The sequence below is a fragment of the Meles meles genome, chromosome 15 (assembly GCF_922984935.1).
Source record: "Meles meles chromosome 15, mMelMel3.1 paternal haplotype, whole genome shotgun sequence".
NCBI lineage: Eukaryota > Metazoa > Chordata > Mammalia > Carnivora > Mustelidae > Meles > Meles meles.
The window spans coordinates 80,215,896-80,237,544 of NC_060080.1; the positions used below are offsets into that span (position 1 = coordinate 80,215,896).

Consider the following 21,649-nt stretch of genomic DNA (forward strand, 5'->3'; position numbering starts at 1 on the left):
TTCTAATACTATGTTGAACAAGAGTGGTGAGAGTGGGCATCCTTGTCTTGTTCCTGATTTCAACGGGAAGGCTGCAAGCTTTTTCCCATTGAGGATGACATTTGCTGTGGGTCTTTCATAGATAGATTTTATGAAGTTCAGGAATGTTCCCTCTATCCCTATACTTTGAACCATTTTAATCAGGAACGGATGCTGGATTTTGTCAAATGCTTTTTCTGCATCCATTGAGAGGACCATGGGCTTCTTCTCTCTTCTCTTATTGATTTGTTTTATCACATTGAATGATGTGTGAATGTTGAACCATCCTTGTAACCCAGGGATGAATCCCACCTGGTCATGGTGGATAATCTTTTTAATGTGCTGTTGGATCCTGTTTGCTAGGATCTTGTTGAGAATCTTTGCATCCATATTCATCAGTGATACTGGTCTGAAATTCTCCTTTTTGGTAGGGTCTTTGCCTGGTTTGGAGATCAGGGTAATGCTGGCTTCATAAAAAGAGTCTGGAAATTTTCCTTCTGCTTTAATTTTTTGAAACAGCATCAGGAGAATAGGTGTTATTTCTTCTTTGAAAGTTTGGTAGAATTCCCCAGGGAATCCATCAGGTCCTGGGCTCTTCTTTTTTTGGGAAGTTTTTGATTACTGCTTCAATCTTGTTACTAGATGTTGGTCTATTCACGTTGTCAGTTTCTTCCTGGTTCAATTTTGGGCGTTTATAGTTTTCCAGGAATGCATCCGTTTCATCTTTTCTACTTCCTTGGTGTTAGTTGTGATCTCTCCCTTTTCATTCATAATTTTATTAATTTGGACTTTCTCTCTTTTCTTTTGGATTAGTGTGGCCAATGGTTTATCGATCTTATTGATTCTTTCAAAAAACCAGCTTCTAGTTTCATTGATACGTTCTACTGTATCTCTCGTTTCTACCTCATTGATCTCTGCTCTAATCTTGATTATTTCCCTTCTTGCGTGTGGAGTTGGTTTGATTTGTTGTTGGTTCTCCATTTCTTGAAGGTGTAGAGACAGCTGGTGTATTCTGGATTTTTCAATGTTTTTGAGGGAGGCTTGGATGGCTATGGATTTCCCCCTTAGAACTGCCTTTGCTGTATCCCATAGGTTTTGGACCGAAGTGTCTTCATTCTCATTGGTTTCCATGAATTGCTTAAGTTCTTCTTTGATCTCCTGGTTGATCCAAGCATTCTTAAGCAAGGTGGTCTTTAGCTTCCAGGTGTTTGAGTTCCGTCCGAACTTTTCCTTGTGATTGAGCTCCAGTTTCAAAGCACTGTGATCTGAGAATATGCAGGGGATAATGTCAGTCTTTTGGTATCGGTTGAGTCCTGATTTGTGGCCCAGTATGTGGTCTATTCTGGAGAAGGTTCCATGTGCACTTGAGAAGAATGAGTATTCTGTTGTTTTAGGGTGGAATGTTTTGTATATATATATATGAGGTCCATTTGGTCCAATGTGTCATTCAATGCTTTTGTTTATTGATTTTCTGTTTGGATGATCTATTACTGAGAGAGGTGTGTTAAGATCTCCTGCTATTAATGTATTCATATCAATATGACTCTTTATTTGATTAATAGTTTTCTTATGTAATTGGCTGCTCCCATATTGGGGCCATAGATATTTACAATATTTACAATTGTTAGATTGTATCTATTGGGCCTATCTTGGTGGATAGTCCCTTTTTGCAAACGACATATCAGATAAAAGTCTAGTATCCAAAATCTATAAGGAACTTAGCAAACTCAACACCCAAAGAACAAACAATCCAATCAAGAAATGGGCAGAGGACATGAACAGACATTTCTGCAAAGAAGACATCCAGATGGCCAACAGACACATGAAAAAGTGCTCCACGTCACTCGGCATCAGGGAAATACAAATCAAAACCACAATGAGATATCACCTCACACCAGTCAGAATGGCTAAAATTAACAAGTCAGGAAATGACAGATGCTGGCGAGGATGTGGAGAAAGGGGAGCCCTCCTCCACTGTTGGTGGGAATGCAAGCTGGTGCAACCACTCTGGAGAACAGCATGGAGGTTCCTCAAAATGTTGAAAATAGAACTAGCCTATGACCCAGCAATTGCACTACTGGGTATTTACCCTAAAGAAACAAACATAGTGATCTGAAGGGGCACGTGTACCCGAATGTTTATAGCAGCAATGTCTACAATAGCCAGACTATGGAAAGAACCTAGATGTCCATCAACAGATGAATGGATAAAAAAGAGGTGGTATATATACACAATGGAATACTATGCAGCCATCAAAAGAAATGAAATCATGCCATTTGCGATGACATGGATGGAACTAGAGCGTATCATGCTTAGTGAAATAAGTCAATCAGAGAAAGACAACTATCATATGATCTCCCTGATATGAGGACATGGAGAAGCAACATGGGGGGGTAGGGGGATAGGAGAAGAGTAAATGAAACAAGATGGGATTGGGAGGGAGACAAACCATAAATGACTCTTAATCTCACAAAACAAACTGGGGGTTGCTGGGGGGAGGTGGGATTGGGAGAGGGGGAGCGGGCTATGGACATTGGGGAGGGGAGGCGAACCATAAGAGACTATGGACTCTGAAAAACAACCTGAGGGTTTTGAAGGGTCAGGGGTGGGAGGTTGGGGCAACCTGAGGGTTTTGAAGGGTCAGGGGTGGGAGGTTGGGGGAACAGGTGGTGGGAATTGGGGAGGGCACGTTTTGCATGGAGCACTGGGTGTTGTGCAAAAAGAATGAATACTGTTACACTGAAAAAGTAAATAAAATGAAAAAAAAAAGTTAAACATTAAAAAAAAAGGTGCTAAAAAAAAAGAATTACGTAGTGTCCTTCTGTGTCTCTGACTACAGTCTGTAGTTTAAAATTTATCTGATATGAGAATTGCTAACCCAGCCTTCTTTTGAGGCCCACTGGCATGAAAGATGCTTCTCCATCCCTTCACTTTCAGTCTGGGTGTATCTTTAGGTTCAAAATGGGTCTCTTGTAGACAACATGTGGATGGGTCCTGTCGTTTTATCTAGTCTGCAACCCTGTGTCATTTTATACGTTTTTATTGACATCGTGTTACCTTTGAAGCCTTTCTTTCTGTAGATTGTCTCTATATTTCTGTTAAATGATATTTTTAGGGTTTTTTCTCTTTTATAGAACCCCCCTTAAAATTTCTTGCTGTGTCAGCTTGGTGGTTGCATAGTCTTTTAAGCCTTGCCGATCTTGGAAACTCTGTATCTCTCCATCCTTTTTGAATATCAGTCTTGCTGGATAAAGTATTCTTGGCTCTATGTTCTTCTCTTTTAGTGCCCTGAATATATTTTGCCAGCCCTTTCTGTCTTTCCAGGTCTCTATGGACAGGTCTGACGTTATTCTGATGGGCTTTCCTCTGTAGGTCAGGAGCCTCTTTGTCCTAGTGGCTTTCAAGAGATTGTATCTACAATTATGATTTTTCCATTTTACTATCAGGTGCCTAGATGTTTTTTTTAGAATCTGTAATCTTGGGGGGAGACCTTTCTGCCTCTAGTACATGAACACTGGTTCCATTCGCGTGATTGGGAAAATATTCATGTAGAACTTGTTCCACTATATCTTCTAGACTTCTTTCTTTCTCCTCTCCTTCAGGGATTCCAATAATTATGATGTTGGAATGTTTCATGGCATCATTTATTTCCCTGATTCTGTTTTAGTGACTTCTAAGCTGTTTGTTCCAGGCTTCCTCCTGATCCTTTCTCTCTGTTTGTCCTTCAGATCACTAATTCTATCTTCTGTCTCAGTTACCCTAGCTTTTAGAGAATTTAGATTAGATTGGAACTCATTGAGAGCATTGTGAACATCATCACTGGTCGGGGATGGCTTTCAGTTCTGCCCTAATCAATTCTGTTTGGTCATCCCTGGCTTTCTCCAACCTAGCTATTGCCTGCCCAATTGTTAGCCTGAATTCCTTTTCTGACATATTGTCTATGTCGATAGCCATTAACTCTGTTGCAGAAGGCCATCCTCTGTATTTTTCTTCTGTTGGGCATTCCTCCTCATTGTCATTTTGGTGAGAGATGACTGAATGGATGTAGCTGGGTGTATCAACTGTGGGGCAGTCAAGGTGTACCCTGGAATGCTTCTGAGCAATCAGGATTCCCCACCGAAATGAGAGAAAAAGGGAAAGAAAAAGAAAAGAGAGAGAGACAGGAAAAAAAGGGAAGATAAAAGAGAAGGCTCAGTCCAAATCGGCTCCAAAGTAAGATTTATGAAGTATACAAAGAAAAACAGACAAACAAAAAGACTGATAAAAGTATATGAGAAGAGAAAATATATATAATATAAAAGCAAAAAAAGGAAGAACCTCCTCAAAAAGAACCCCAAGTTTAAGATTTATATACTATCAGGACAAACACAGATGCACAGAAACACTGGCGGAAGAAAAAGATGGGAGAGTGGCTGTAAATTCTCAGTGCAGGCGGGGAAGGTTATTTTGATTCTTCCTGGATGTATCTTGATATCTTTGTTAAAGGACTCAACTTTCCCAAGATAAAGAGGGATTAAAAATTAGTTTACCTATTAGCATTCATTGGGAAAGGGGGTTACCTTGAAGTTTAACTCTATGTGAATATTAGAAAATAAAAATATAAAAAAGAATAAACTAAACTAAAATTTAAAAAAATTAAAAAATAGAAAAGGAAAAGAAAAACACAGGTGTATGTATCAAAAAGTTCAGGTTAGAAGGTTATTATGGAAGTTGATGCACTGGACATCTCACTGTGATGGTAAAAAGTTTAAAAAATTTATATATATATATATATATATATATATATATATATATATATATATATATATAAATGAACCAGAATAGTGGGAACGAATTAAAAATAAAAGTTGTCTAACAATTTTAAATATCTATGCCCCTAACGTGGGAGCAGCCAACTATATCAACCAATTAATAACAAAATCAAAGAAACACATCAATAATAATACAATAATAGTAGGGGACTTTAACACTCCCCTCACTGAAATGGACAGATCATCCAAGCAAAAGATCAACAAGGAAATAAAGGCCTTAAATGACACACTGGACCAGATGGACTCACAGATATATTCAGAACATTTCATCCCAAAACAACAGAATACACATTCTTCTCTAGTGCACATGGAACCTTCTCCAGAATAGATCACATCCTGGGTCACAAATCAGGTCTCAACCGGTATCAAAAGATTAGGATCATCCCTGCATATTTTCAGACCACAATGCTCTGAAGCTAGAACTCAATCACAAGAGGAAAGCTGGAAAGAACCCAAATACATGGAGACTAAACAGCATCCTTCTAAAGAATGAATTGGTTAACCAGGAAATTAGAGAAGAATTGAAAAATTTCATGGAAACAAATGATAATGAACACACAACAGTTCAAAATCTGTGGGACACAGCAAAGGCAGTCCTGAGAGGAAAATATATAGCAGTACAAGCCTTTCTCAAGAAACAAGAAAGGTCTCAAGTACACAACCTAACCCTAAACCTAAAGGAGCTGGAGAAAGAACAAGAAAGAAACCCTAAACCTAGCAGGAGAAGGGAAATCATAAAGATCAGAGCAGAAATCAATGAAATAGAAACCAAAAAAAACAATAGAAAAAAATCAATGAAACTGGGAGCTGGTTCTTTGAAAGAATCAATAAGATTGATAAGCACCTGGCCAGACTTATCAAAAAGAAAAGAGAAAGGACCCAAATCAATAAAATCAGGAATGAAAGAGGAGAGATCACAACTAACACCAAAGAAATACAGACAATTATAAGAACATACTATGAGCAACTCTACGCCAACAAATTGGACAATCTGGAAGAAATGGATGCATTCCTAGAGACATATAAACTACCACAACTGAACCAGGAAGAAATAGAAAACCTGAACAGGCCCATAACCAGTAAGGAGATTGAAACAGTCATCAAAAATCTCCAAACAAACAAAAGCCCAGGGCCAGACGGCTTCCCAGGGGAATTCTACCCAACATTTAAAGAAGAACTCATTCCTATTCTCCTGAAACTGTTCCAAAAAATAGAAATGGAAGGAAAACTTCCAAACTCATTTTATGAGGCCAGCATCACCTTGATCCCAAAACCAGACAAGGATCCCACCAAAAAGAGAACTACAGACCAAATATCCTTGATGAACACAGACGCAAAAATTCTCGCCAAAATACTAGCCAATAGGATTCAACAGTACATTACAAGGATTATTCACCACGATCAAGTGGGATTTATTCCAGGGCTGCAGGGTTGGTTCAACATCCGCAAATCAATCAATGTGATAGAACACATTAATAAAAGAAAGAACAAGAACCATATGATACTCTCAATAGATGCTGAAAAAGCATTTGACAAAGTACAGCATCCCTTCCTGATCAAAACTCTTCAAAGTGTAGGGATAGAGGGCACATACCTCAATATTATCAAAGCCATCTATGAAAAACCCACCGCAAATATCATTCTCAATGGAGAAAAACTGAAAGCTTTTACGCTAAGGTCAGGAACACGGCAGGGATGTCCATTATCACCACTGCTATTCAACATAGTACTAGAAATCCTAGCCTCAGCAATCAGACAACAAAAAGAAATTAAAGGCATCCAAATTGGTAAAGAAGAAGTCAAACTATCACTCTTCGCAGATGATATGATACCATATGTGGAAAACCCAAAAGACTCCACTCCAAAACTGCTAGAACTTGTACAGGAATTCAGTAAAGTGTCAGGATATAAAATCAATGCACAGAAATCAGTTGCATTTCTCTACACCAACAACAAGACAGAAGAAAGAGAAATTAAGGAGGCAATCCCATTTACAATTGTACCCAAGACTATAAGATACCTAGGAATAAACCTAACCAAAGAGGCTAAGAATCTATACACAGAAAATTATAAAGTACTCATGAAAGAAATTGAGGAAGACACAAAGAAATGGAAAAATATTCCATGCTTCTGGATTGGAAGAATAAATATTGTGAAAATGTCCATGCTACCTAAAGCAATCTACACATTTAATGCAATCCCTATCAAAATACCATCCATTTTTTTCAAAGAAATGGAACAAATAATCCTCAAATTTATATGGAACCAGAAAAGACCTTGAATAGCCAAAGGAATATTGAAAAAGAAAGGCAACGTTGGTGGCATCACAATTCCGGACTTCAAGCTCTATTACAAAGCCGTCATCATCAAGACAGCATGGTACTGGCACAAAAACAGACACATAGATCAGTGGAACAGAATAGAAAGCCCACAAATCGACCCTCAACTCTATGGTCAACTCATCTTTGACAAAGCAGGAAAGAATGTCCAATGGAAAAAAGACCGCCTCTTCAATAAATGGTGCTGGGAAAATTGGACAGCCACATGCAGAAAAATGAAATTGGACCACTTCCTTACACCACACGCGAAAATAGACTCAAAATGGATGAAGGACCTCAATGTGAGAAAGGAATCCATCAAAATCCTTGAGGAGAACGCAGTCAGCAACCTCTTCGACCTCAGCCGCAGCAACATCTTCCTAGGAACAACGGCAAAGGCAAGGGAAACAAGGGCAAAAATGAACTATTGGCTCAAACACCTGGAAGCTAAAGACCACCTTGCTTAAGAATGCTTGGATCAACCAGGAGATCAAAGACGAACTTAAACAATTCATGCAAACCAATGAGAATGAAGACACCTCAGTCCAAAACCTATGGGATACAGCAAAGGCAGTTCTAAGGGGGAAATACATAGCCATCCAAGCCTCCCTCAAAAACATTGAAAAATCCAGAATACACCAGCTGTCTCTACACCTTAAAGAACTGGAGAATCAACAACAAATCAAACCAACTCCACATGCAAGAAAGGAAATAATCAAGATTAGAGCAGAGATCAATGAGGTGGAAACGAGAGATACAGTAGAACGTATCAATGAAACTAGAAGCTGGTTTTTTGAAAGAATCAATAAGATCAATAAACCATTGGCCACACTAATCCAAAAGAAAGGAGAGAAAGCCCAAATTAATAAAATTATGAATGAAAAGGGAGAGATCACAACTAACACCAAGGAAATAGAAACAATCATCAGAAATTATTACCAACAGTTATATGCCAATAAGCTAAGCAACCTAGATGAAATGGATGCATTCCTGGAAAACTACAAACTCCCAAAATTGAACCAGGAAGAACTTGACAACCTGAATAGACCGATATCTAGTAACGAGATTGAAGCAGTGATCAAAAACCTCCCAAAAAACAAGAGCCCAGGACCTGACGGACTCCCTGGGGAATTCTACCAAACTTTCAAAGAAGAAATAACACCAATTCTCTTGAAGCTGTTCCAAAGAATTGAAGCAGAAGGAAAACTTCCAGACTCTTTGTATGAAGTCAGCGTCACCCTGATTCCCAAACCAGGCAAAGACCCTACCAAAAAGGAGAATTTCAGACCAATATCACTGATGAATATGGATGCAAAGATCTCAACAAGATCCTAGCAAACAGGATCCAGCAGCACGCTAAAAAGATTATCCACCATGACCAGGTGGGATTCATCCCTGGGTTGCAAGTTTGGTTCAACATCTGCAAATCAATCAGTGTGATAGAACACATCAATAAGAGAAGAGAGAAGAACCACATGGTCCTCTCAATTGATGCAGAAAAAGCATTTGACAAAATCCAGCATCCGTTCCTGATGAAAACGCTTCAAAATGTAGGGATAGAGGGAACATTCCTGAACTTCATAAAGTCTATCTATGAAAGACCCACAGCAAATATCATCTTCAATGGGAAAAAGCTTTCAGCCTTCCCGTTGAGATCACAAACACGACAAGGATGCCCACTCTCACCACTCTTGTTCAACATAGTATTAGAAGTTCTAGCAACGGCAATCAGACAACAAAGAGAAATAAAAGGTATCCAAATTGGCAAGGAAGAAGTCAAACTCTCTTCGCAGATGACATGATTCTTTATATGGAAAACCCCAAAGACTCCACCCCCAAACTACTAGAACTCATACAGCAATTCAGTAACGTGGCAGGATACAAAGTGGCTTTCTTATACACTAACAATGAAAATACAGAAAGGGAAATTAGAGAATCGATTCCATTTACTAGAGCACCAAGAACCATAAGATAATAATAATCCTAAAATTTGTATGGAGCCAGAAGAGAACCCGAATTGCTAAGGAAATGTTGAAAAACAAAAACAAAACTGGCGGCATCACGTTACCCGATTTCAAACTTTACTACAAAGCTGTGATCACCAAGACAGCGTGGTACTGGCAAAAAATAGACACACAGACCAGTGGAACAGAGTGCAGAGCCCAGATATGGACCCTCAACTCTATGGTCAAATAATCTTCGACAAAACAGGAAAAAATATTCAATGGAAAAAAGACAGTCTCTTCAATAAATGGTGCTGGGAAAACTGGACAGCGATATGTAGAAGAATGAAACTCGACCATTCTCTTACACCGTACACAAAGATAAACTCGAAATGGATAAAAGACCTCAATGTGAGACAGGAATCTATCAGAATCCTAGAGGAGAACAGAGGCAGTAACCTCTTCGATATCAGCCACAGCAACTTCTTTCAAGATATGTCTCCAAGGCCAAGGAAACAAAAGCAAAAATGAACTTTTGGGACTTCATCAAGATCAAAAGCTTCTGCACAGCAAAGGAAACAGTCAACAAAACAAAGAGGCAACCCACGGAATGGGAGAAGATATTTGCAAATGACAGTACAGACAAAAGGTTGATATCCAGGATCTATAAAGAACTTCTCAAACTCAACACACACAAAACAGATAATCATATCAAAAAATGGGCAGAAGATATGAACAGACACTTCTCCAATGAAGACATACAAATGGCTGTCAGACACATGAAAAAATGTTCATCATCACTAGCCATCAGGGAGATTCAAATTAAAACCACATTGAGATACCACCTGACACCAGTTAGAATGGCCAAAATTAGCAAGACAGGAAACAACGTCTGTTGGAGAGGATGTGGAGAAAGGGGAACCCTCTTACACTGTTGGTGGGAATGCAATTTAGTGCAGCCACTTTGCAGAACAGTGTGGAGATTCCTGAAGAAATTAAAAATAGAGCTTCCCTATGACCCTGCAATTGCACTGCTGGGTATTTACCCCAAAGATACAGATGTAGTGAAAAGAAGGGCCATCTGTACCCCAATGTTTATTGCAGCAATGGCTACGGTCGCCAAACTGTGGAAAGAACCAAGATGCCCTTCAACGGATGAATGGATAAGGAAGATGTGGTCCATATACACAATGGAGTATTATGCCTCCATCAGAAAGGACGAATACCCAACTTTTGTAGCAACATGGACGGGACTGGAAGAAATTATGCTGAGCGAAATAAGTCAAGCAGAGAGAGTCAAGTATCATATGGTCTCACTTATTTGTGGAGCATAACAAAGAACATGGAGGACATGGGGAGATGGAGAGGAGAGGGAGTTGAGGGAAACTGGAAGGGGAGATGAACCATGAGAGACTATGGACTCTGAAAAACAACCAGAGGGTTATGAAGGGGCGGCAGGGGGGTGGGGGGTGGTGGGAGGTTGAGGAACCAGGTGGTGGGTAATAGGGAAGGCACGTACGGCATGGAGCACTGGGTGTGATACCAAAACAATGAACACTGTTATGCTGTAAATAAACAAATAAAAATAAATATAAAAAATGAACTATTGGGATTTCATCAAGATCAAAAGCTTTTGCACAGCAAAGGAAAAAGTTAACAAAACCAAAAGACAACTGACAGAATGGGAGAAGATATTTGCAAACGACATATCAGATAAAGGGCTAGTATCCAAAATCTATAAGGAACTTAGCAAACTCAACACCCAAAGAACAAACAATCCAATCAAGAAATGGGCAGAGGACATGAACAGACATTTCTGCAAAGAAGACATCCAGATGGCCAACAGACACATGTAAAAGTGCTCCACGTCACTCGGCATCAGGGAAATACAAATCAAAACCACAATGAGATATCACCTCACACCAGTCAGAATGGCTAAAATTAACAAGTCAGGAAATGACAGATGCTGGCGAGGATGTGGAGAAAGGGGTGCCCTCCTCCACTGTTGGTGGGAATGCAAGCTGGTGCAACCACTCTGGAAAACAGCATGGAGGTTCCTCAAAATGTTGAAAATAGAACTACCCTATGACCCAGCAATTGCACTACTGGGTATTTACCCTAAAGATACAAACATAGTGATCCGAAGGGGCACGTGTACCCAAATGTTTCTAGCAGCAATGTCTACAATAGCCAAACTATGGAAAGAACCTAGATGTCCATCAACAGATGAATGGATAAAGAAGAGGTGGTATATATACACAATGGAATACTATGCAGCCATCAAAAGAAATGAAATCTTGCCATTTGCGACGACGTGGATGGAACTAGAGTGTATCATGCTTCGTGAAATAAGTCAATCGGAGAAAGACAACTATCATATGATCTCCCTGATATGAGGACATGGAGAAGCAACATGGGGGGTTAGGGGGATAGGAGAAGAATAAATGAAACAAGATGGGATTGGGAGGGAGACAAACCATAAATGACTCTTAATCTCACAAAACAAACTGGGGGTTGCTGGGGGGAGGTGGGATCGGGAGAGGGGGAGGGGGCTATGGACATTGGGGAGGGTATGTGCTATCGTGAGTGCTGTGAAGTGTGTAAACCTGGCGATTCACAGACCTGTACCCCTGGGGATAAAAATACATTATATGTTTATTTAAAAAAAAAAATTTGGAAGGGGAGGCGAACCATAAGAGACAATGGACTCTGAAAAACAACCTGAGGGTTTTGAAGGGTCAGGGGTGGGAGGTTGGGGGAACAGGTGGTGGGTAATGGGGAGTGCACGTTTTGCATGGAGCACTGGGTGTTGTGCAAAAACAATGAATACTGTTACGCTGAAAAAATAAATAAAATGGAAAAAAAAAGAAAGAAATAGACACACACACAAAAAAAGTTGTATCTATGAGGTAGTGGTAGTTGTTCTCTTGTTGTCTTTTGTTTTTTTCTTCCTTCCTGTTTGGTTTTCTGGGGTAGGGGCCTGCCACGTGGGTTTTCAGTCAATGATGTTCCATGAGTTAAGTCCTCCCTCCCCCCTCAAGGGGGTGGGCTCTGAGGAAACTGGTTTTTTAGGCTTTTGTTCTCTGGATGTTTTTATGTTTTTTTGTTCGTGTTTTTTTTTTCTCTCACCTTGACAGTTTTTGATGGTTTTTGGAGGTTTAGAGGAGAGCAAACTGCACCCAGACCTCCCTCTCAGAGAGAAGCCTCAGAATGCTCTGCAGAGGTTCAGACAGAATAGGTTCCGAGTCACGGTCCCTGGGGATGCAGGATCTCCTCCTTGTACCCAAAACCACAGCAGTGGTAGCTGTCTGGGCAGCTCCAGACCACCAGAGAGGTTCCAAGCAGTGATCGCACACAGAGATTTTCCCACTGGTCCGGCTGGGAGTGCCTGGTCTTTTCGGTCTGAGAGTGCCACGCTGGACCTGGTCCTTCCGGGTCCAAGAGCGCTGGGTGGCATGCACTGGGTCTAAGAGCTCCGGGCTGGCACGCACCTCTCTTGAGGGTGGGTGTGGGGCACGCGTCTCAAGTTCTGCCATCTGGCTAGGCTCTCAGCCCCTCACAGGAGCTGGACCCCATGCATTCTCAGGTGCGCTGGCAGCTCAGGGACCAAGACCTTGTTTCTCCACCGCACTCTCTCTGGCTCAGTGTCAGGGGAGGCTCTCCTGGGTCCAGGGACTAAGCCCCATCCCTAACCGCCCCGATTCCCACAATTTCCCTCCACGATCCTTTGCTCTTTTTTTTTTTTTTTTTTTTTTGAGTGCTTTCAACCAGACTCCAAGTTAATGCTGGTCCCCAGACACAGGGCACTCTCATATTGGGGAATTACTTTCCAATTGGTTGCCACTGGTGGCTCCCTCCCCCTTTTGTTTATCTTCCGGTATCAGTCCGAAGTTCCCACTCTGCTTTACCTGCCCACTGGTGTCTTCTGCTCCTGTAGAGATCCAGACGTGTGTAATTCTGATCTCAGGCTGATTTCATGGGTGATCAGAGTTCTTTGGTAGGTTATCAGCTTACTTTAGGGTACAGCTTGAAAAGGCGCCTCCTCCTACTTCCCTGCCATATTTTTCTAGAAGAGCACATCTTCACAGCTTTGAACAGGATATTTATATCCCTTCAAAAAGGGCAAAATGTCTCCCTTGTCTCTGCTCCAGCAGGAAAATGCCGCCACCGAGTCAGGCGGCCCCTCTAGTGCTTATAAATGTTTTTGTTCCCTAAGTTCACAAAGATATTCTCCAGCTGTTTCTTTTATAGGCTTTGATTTTAGCCTCTTCCTTAGGTCTGTAATCCTTTTCCAGTTAATTTTGTGTATAGTTTTATATATATATGTGTGTGTGTACACACACACACACACACACACACACACACATATGTGAGTATCTAATGTATCTAGCATCTTCCATTGGGGAAAATTATTTTTCTATTAAATTTCATTGACATCTTTGAAAAAAAATATTGACCATAAATGTACAATCTATTTCTGTACTCTCTGTATCATTCCATAATCTGTTATCTATCCTTACATGGAAACCACATTTTCTCAAGTATAACTTTATATGAACTCTTGACCATATAGTGAAAATCCTCCAATTTTATTCTTTCGGAATGTTGTTTTCGTTATTGAAGGCCATTTACATTTTCAATATCAATATTAGTTTCACCTTGTCCAAAAAACCTCCCAAAAAAATCAAAACAAAAGCTGCCTTGCTGGGTATGTGGTTGGAACTGCATTGAATCTATAGATGAATATGGAAGAATTGGGATCTTAGCAATATTCAGTCTTTGGACACAGGAATCTGGTTCATATCTCATTCTTCTTCTTTTTTTTTCTTTATTGGTATTTGTCTTTCTCATTAGTATTTTGTATTTTTCACAGTACGGGTCTTGCAGATATTATATTAAATGTATTCCTAAGTATATCACATATTTTTGCCATCATTTTGAAATGTTTATTTCTGGCTATTTATCACTAGTATATAGAAACAGAATTGATTTTTTTCTTTTTTTGTATATTGATCTTACATCTTGTGACCTTGTTGAATTCACATAATTATTTATTACATTTAGTAGATATTTGGTTTGGGTTTGGGGGGTTGTTTCTGCTTTTTTTCTCCCCTAAATTCCTTAGGATTCTCCTCATACAAAATCCTGTTGTCTGAAATAAGGACAGTTTAAATTTTTCTTAGAATCAATACAATATTGGCTAGGATTGGTGAAAAAAAACATCCTTGGCTTGATGTTTTCCTTGGTGGAAGTATTCCATATTTCTCCATTAAGTGTGATGTTAGCTACAGGTTTTTCATAAATGTCCTTTATCATATTAAGGAGTTTCCTACTGTTTCTGGTTTGCTGAGTTTGTTGGGTTTTGTCAAGTGCTTTTTCTATACTTCTTGAAATTATTGGGTGAGTTTCTCATTTAGTTTAATACAGTGATTTCAGTTGATAGATGTGTAAGTATTAAACCAATATTACATTCTTCAGGTGAATGCTATTTGCTTATAATGTATTATCTTTTGAATATATTGCTGGATTTTGTTAAGGTTTTGTGTGGGTATGTGTGTTCATGAGGAATATTGATCTATAATTTCTTTTCTTATAGTGTCATTTTCAAATTTCAGTTAGAAGATTATTCTGGCCTTAATTAAAAATAGAGCTTCCCTATGACCCTGAAATTGCACTACTGGGTATTTACCACAAAGATACAGATGTAGTGAAAAGAAGGGCCATCTGTACCCCAATGTTCATAGCAGCAATGGTTATGGTCGTCAAACTGTAGAAGGAACCAAGATGCCCTTCAATGGATGAATGGATAAGGAAGATGTGGTCCATATACACAACGGAGTATTATGCCTCCATCAGAAAAGATGAATACCCAACTTTTGTAGCAACATGGACAGGACTGGAAGAGATTATGGTGAGTGAAATAAGTCAAGCAGAGGGAGTCAAGTATCATATGGTTTCACTTATTTGTGGAGCATAACAAATAACATGGAGGACATGGAGAGATGGAGAAGAGAAGGGAGTTGAGGGAAATTGGAAGGTGAACCATGAGAGACTATGGACTCTGAAGAACAACCTGAGGGTCTTGAAGGGGTGGGAGGGGGGAGGTTGGGAGAACAAGGTGGTGGGTATTAGTGAGGGCACATGTTGCATGGAGCACTGGGTGTGGTGCAAAAACAATGAACACTGTTATGCTGAAAAGAAATAAAAAAAAGATTATTCTGGCCATATAAAACACATTGATATGCATCCCTTCCCCCTTATTTTCCAAAAAGTTTTGTGTGATATATATTTTTTTGTTTTAAATGTTGGATAGAATTTACCCTGAGCCAGGTGTCTGAGTAAGGAATTTTCTTTGAGAAAATTTTGAATTACAAATTCAATTTCTTTAACCTAGATACTTTTCTTCAGATTATATATCTTCTTGTATCCACTTCGGAAACAATATTTCTCAAAGAATTTTTCCACTTCATCTATGTTATCAAAATTGTTGGCATAGAGCTTTTGATAGCTTATTTTCTTATTTTCTTTCTAAGGATCTGTGGTGATAGTCCTGCTTTCATTCTTGATTTTGGCATTTACAAAAATTATTAGTTTTTTTTTTTTTTTTTTGGAGGCACAGAGGCTTTAATGATACTGTGAAAACTAAATGATAAGTGATAAAACAAGGCAACAGTAATAACAGGCTTTTTTTCTTTTTATTTTTTTGCTTGATTGTAATTTTTTTTTCGATTTTATTTATTTTTTTCAGCATAACAGTATTCATTGTTTTTGCACAACACCCAGTGCTCCATGCAAAACGTGCCCTCCCTATTACCCACCACCTGTTTCCCCAAGCTCCCACCCCTGACCCTTCAAAACCCTCAGGCTGTTTTTCAGAGTCCATAGTCTCTTATGGTTCGCCTCCCCTCCCCAATGTCCATAGCCCCCTCCCCCTCTCCCAATCCCACCTCCCCCCAGTTTTGTGGGATTAAGAGTCATTTATGGTTTGTCTCCCTCCCAATCCCATCTTGTTTCATTTATTCTTCTCCTATCCCCCTAACCCCCCATGTTGCTTCTCCATGTCCTCATATCAGGGAGATCATATGATAGTTGTCTTTCTCCGATTGACTTATTTCACGAAGCATGATACGCTCTAGTTCCATCCACGTTGCCGCAAATGGCAAGATTTCATAAAAATTATTAGTTTTGATAGAAGTTTATCAATCTTGTTAATATTTTAGAAAAACCAACTTTTGATTCTTTCAAAGTTGTTAATTTTCTTATTATAAGTGTGTAATATTGGTAACATACATTTTGGTCTTATATTATTATTCATTCTGATAATCTTTGTTTTTTATTGTCAATTTTAATCCGATCATATTTAGTATAGTAATTAATATAGTTCAATTAGGTGCATTTCTGGTTTTTTTTCCTTTATCCTTCCATGCTAAGTTTTCTTTTGTCATATATAGTCTAAATAGGTTCCTAGGTGTCACCTTCTTGGCTTAGGCTGCTTCTCTATCTCTCAAGAATAGTAGATCAATACAACATGTATGTCTTAAATATAATCAAATAAGTAGGTAAATGAAAAATAAGTCTATTGGGAACGTAGTCTAGGGTGGATCACGTAACTCATGGTCATTTTGCGGAGAGGACTTATCAGAGGATCAGTGTCAACATTGGTGGTACTACTCTGAGGCCAACACCAGCCCTGACACTGCTAAATATGTTCCTTGTTGATTTGTGAGAATAATAATTATGGCAGTAAATGACTGCTGCCAGGTGGAAAGGTTTGTTAGTCTATGGCTGCCCAGACTATCAAAATAAAATAGTATGTTTGGGAAATAATATGTAGCAAACAAAATGAATGTTAATTAGATATGTCTTTAGCTGATACACATAAAAACAAAGTTGAAAAAATTTAAAGTTAGTAAGGCTGAGGGAGATTTGTTGGAAAAGCCCCACATGGATATTAATAATTCTTTCACCCCTTACATCCAATAATTTAAAATATTATGAGGCCAGGATTCAGAGATAGTAATACAGCATGCCACAGTGATGAACTAATTTCTGTACTCAGCACCAGCGTGCTGTGTCCAGTTGTAGCTTCCCTAACTAAAAGGGACGAACTAGACAGATTTCAGGGAGACATCAGAAATTTGGTTTTATAGATGGATGAATAGTTAGAGATAATTGTGTCCAAACTCCACATTTCATTAATGACAAAGCTCAGAAAGTGGAAGTATATTATCCAAGGGCATACAGTTAATTTGTGGAGAACCATGACTACAGCCTTACCCTTCAATTCCTTATCTGTTGTTCCTTCCAATTCTCAGAGTGAACTAAGGGATTCTGAAACAAGAGTAGATGAGGAAAGATGCAGGGAAGTGAGATTATTCATTGTGGAGAATAAAATGTTTAGATTATATACAATACCTATCATCAAGCCTATGAAAATTTCTTATTTAAAGGTTGGTGACTAACACTCTTCATCTCCTCTAATGAGGAACTTCATTTGTTACTGAGGACTAAATGGGAGGAAATGCACAATAAAGTGCAACTGCAGGAATTTAGAAAACACATAAGGGAACTATTTCATGCAGCAAGAATCATTACTTATTAGTGTGGTAACTTAGAAAATCTGTTACAGTCCAACATCATTCCCAGAGTGAACGGACTCCCTTTTGAGCCTTTATTTTATGATTTCAGCTTTCATCTTCTACTATGAACTACAGGGCTGTGGTGTTAGGTGAGACAATTTACCTAAGTGCTCCCTTGGCTGCCCAAGATTTGTTGGAGAATATGATACTCCCTGTGAGCAGCCAGTGGAATTATTGATGGATTCTGTAGCAAAATTTTAAATTGCCAAGATGTGAATTGTTCAAAATAACCATTTGTTGCCAGTTTACTGAGGAAATGGAAAAACAAACAAAAAAACCTAGATACTACAAACTACATGAAAAAGTACAATTAGAAAGTCATTACCTGTGGTGGATTTTGCTTCGAGACAAAGAGTTTTTAAATGGAAAGCAGGTTCAATTAACATTAAAATCTGTATTATTAAATTCAGACTATAAATTTGGAGCAATCTTAAGTATCTTAGAAATTCAGAGAATGATTTATTTATTTAGTAATTTATTTTAAGGTAACAGTGTTCATTGTTTTTGCACCACACCCAGTGCTCCATGCAATACATGCCCTCTCTATTACCCACCACCTAGTTCCCCAACTTCCCACCCCCCCCGCCCCTTCAAAACCCTCAGGTTGTTTTTCAGAGTCCATAGTCTCTCATGGTTTATCTCCTCTTCCACTTTCCCTCAACTCCCTTCTCCTCTCCATCTCCCCATGTCCTCCATGTTCTTTGTTATGCTCCACAAATAAGTGAAACCATATGATACTTGACCAGAGAATGTTTTTTGTTGTTATTTATTTTCTTCCCCAAAGATCCTATGCTACAAATAAAATAAATTTCCCTCTTTTCCCCTTTCTTTTCTTTTTATTGTATTTATAGGAGATGATGGACATTAGCTGAACCTATTGTGGTTATCATTTCATGGTACGTGTAAGTCAAACCATCATATTGTAGGTCTTAAACTTATACAGTAATGTATGTCAATTATTTCTCAATAAAACTGAAAAAATATAGCATCCTTAATAGTTGAAAGTGAATTGAAATTCTTTTTTAGGCACATATTTTCAGTCAAGAAAAATAACTGTGTTTTAGTTTATTTCAAGGTTGCTTCTTTTCCATTATGGAAGAGTGTTTACAAATGATTTTAATAAAGATCGCACAACCAAATCATTCTATTTCCTTCAAGAATGTACCTCTATTAAGAGATAACAAAATAAGAACCAGCCAAGGAAAGTAAATACGTTTGTTGACTTCTCCTGAATATACATGAGGACCATTCGACTGGTCCACCTCCCAGATAATTTATAAAGGAAGGAAAACAGTTCCACTCTAATATGCAGCTGTTTGAAATGGCTTCAGTGTTAAAAATTATCTCATATTTCAGGTTGTTTTCCATTGAGTAACACGCACACATTATATGATATCACAAAGCATTTTGTTAGGCCATGTAATCTGTGACATACATTTTTGTATGCTCAGTCATAGTCTTCATGTAGGGAGAGGAGTTATGTGCAGTGGATGGGTAAGAGCATGGATGATGGAAGTCAAGAGACTTGGTTTCAGATTTTGAATATTTCCGGGGGCATAGCTCAGTGGCAGAGCATTTGACTGCAGATTTTGACTATTTCCTGTGAATGAGCACTGTGGGCAAGTCACTTAAGCTTTAGCTTCTCTGTGCTTGTGGATGATGACTCAGTTACATTATTTTTTTTTCTTTTCAGTGTAACAGTATTCATTGTTTTTGCACCACACCCAGTGCTCCATGCAATACATTCTTTTGTTTCTAGTAATCATCTCTGACTTCTGTAAATGTTTTCTGTTTGTCTCTATGCTTACTTGTGTGGAAGAAGGCAGAACAACTTCTGCAAATCCAGGAAAGTTGGTCCTGACAATGTTACAGCTGCACAGTTCTCCTACAGTGTTCTCCAGGCTCTCTCCAGGGAGCAGCTCTCTCCACCTTGGGCAAAATGAATCCTAAGGAATCCTCTTTCATTGGTGGTGAATAGACAGACTCGGCCATTGTTTAGTTTAAAATAATGCATTTGGTTTACATTCCTGGAATATTAATCTCACAATGTTTTATGCTAATTAGAGCTATACCATGGTTAGAACTTCCTTCTGACCACCCAATAAAGTGATTTTTTAGAGCTCCACGTCATGATTTGCCAACAACCAAGCATTCTAGACAGAACCACATGACAGCTATTCTGAAGGCTTGGGCCGCCATATCAAAATGCCACAGACTATATAACTTAAAGAGTAGAAATTTATTTTCCTGTAGCTCTGCAGACTGGAAAGTCTAAGCTCAAGGTCTGACAGGGTTCTGTTTCTTTGTTTCTGTTTTTTTTTTTTTTTTTTTAGAGATTTTTATTTATTTATTTGACAGAGTGAGAGATCACAGGTAGGCAGATCAGCAGGCAGAGAGAGAGGGGGAAGCAGGCTCCCTGCTGAGCAGAGAGCACGATGTGGGGCTCAATCCCAGGACTTTGGGATCATGACCTGGGCCGAAGGCAGTGGCTTAACCCACTGAGCCACCCAGGCGCCCCTGGGGTTCTGTTTCTGATGAAGCCTCTCTTCCTCATTTTTAGGTGGCCATCTTCTTACTGGATCCTCACATGACCTTTCCTCTGTTTGCACAGAAAGACAGAGAGAAAGAGGCCTCCTTCTCTTCTTCCAAGACTATCAGTCCCATCTGATTAAGTCTCCACCATTATGATGCCATTACGTCCTTAAAATCCAATGTCCAAATACAGTCACATGGGCCATTAGGGCTTTGATATATTACTTTGGGGGGCAAAATCCATAGCCAACAATAAATATGGAGATTTACTGGCATTGTCTCAATTTCTTAATGCATTTTTATAAAGAAAAGCAATTATTTAAATGTATGACTAGATATGATTTGACTTTTTTTATTTTCCTGGATTTTTTAAATGATAAAATACTTCTGAATCTTTGCTTGACACTGCTAGTCTTATACTTATAAAGTATATTTAGATACATTATAAATCCGAAAGTCAGCTTTGTTACATTACCAGCTGTTGAGGTCAAAAGATCACCATAGTTTTCTAAAGTGCCATTAAAAACTGTATGGGGAGCAAGAAACAGGAGACCATCTTGTAAGGCCAGACAAATTGAGTTCGGTACCTCCTGAAAACTGTAAAGCTTTTGAATCCGAGGTCCAAGGAAAATCACAGACTAATAAGTAACTTCTGCAGACTTGATCAGCTTTCAGACTCTCATTGAACTTTGCCTTCCTCATTAATTCACCCACAATCCTTTCTCATACCCATGTTCTTTCAAGGTCAAGAATGAAATGTAAAACCCTTCCATGGAAGCTTTGCGCAGTGGCAGTATCGTACCCAATGAGGTTTATCCGAGGCGCGATTATTGCTAATTAAAACCCTTCCATGGAATGCATCCAAGGCATAACCCGAACCTCTAGGAGGAGAAATTCTTGTGCTGGGAAGTAGTGGAACAACTTTAACCTTATATATTGATCCAATAAATCTGAACTTTTAGGTGAGTAGAGATTCTTGGGCACAAAATGGATCACAAGATGACCTTATTTAGAAGAATAAATAATGTAATCATATACAGCCCTGAAGAGAAAGACATCAACTCTGGACTGAAGCAAGTTATTTAATACTTGAATTGCTGGCATGTTTAACACTCATCAGATGGACCAGAATACTGAGAAAGTATTATATGGGTTATTTTGTAAAGTGCATTTCTAGCAGTTATCTGATGAACAGTTGTTGTTGATGGAGTACCTACTAGGAAACAGTATCAAATAGAAAAAAACATAGTTGCTCTGCTTTCCACATTGAGACAATCTTCTAAGGTCACTTAAAGTATTTTAAACTAATATGAAACATAAATGCATTGTCTTATAAACAAAGGATTTCATAAGAAGGGCAAAATAATTAAAATGTTACTTATTTTTTT

General features: G+C 38.8%; 1 pseudogene; it reads left to right on the forward strand.

The window, feature by feature from the left end:
- The first annotated feature begins 21,037 nt into the window (after window positions 1-21,037).
- Window positions 21,038-21,192, forward strand: LOC123926221 (annotated as a pseudogene).
- The last annotated feature ends 457 nt before the right edge of the window (window positions 21,193-21,649 follow it).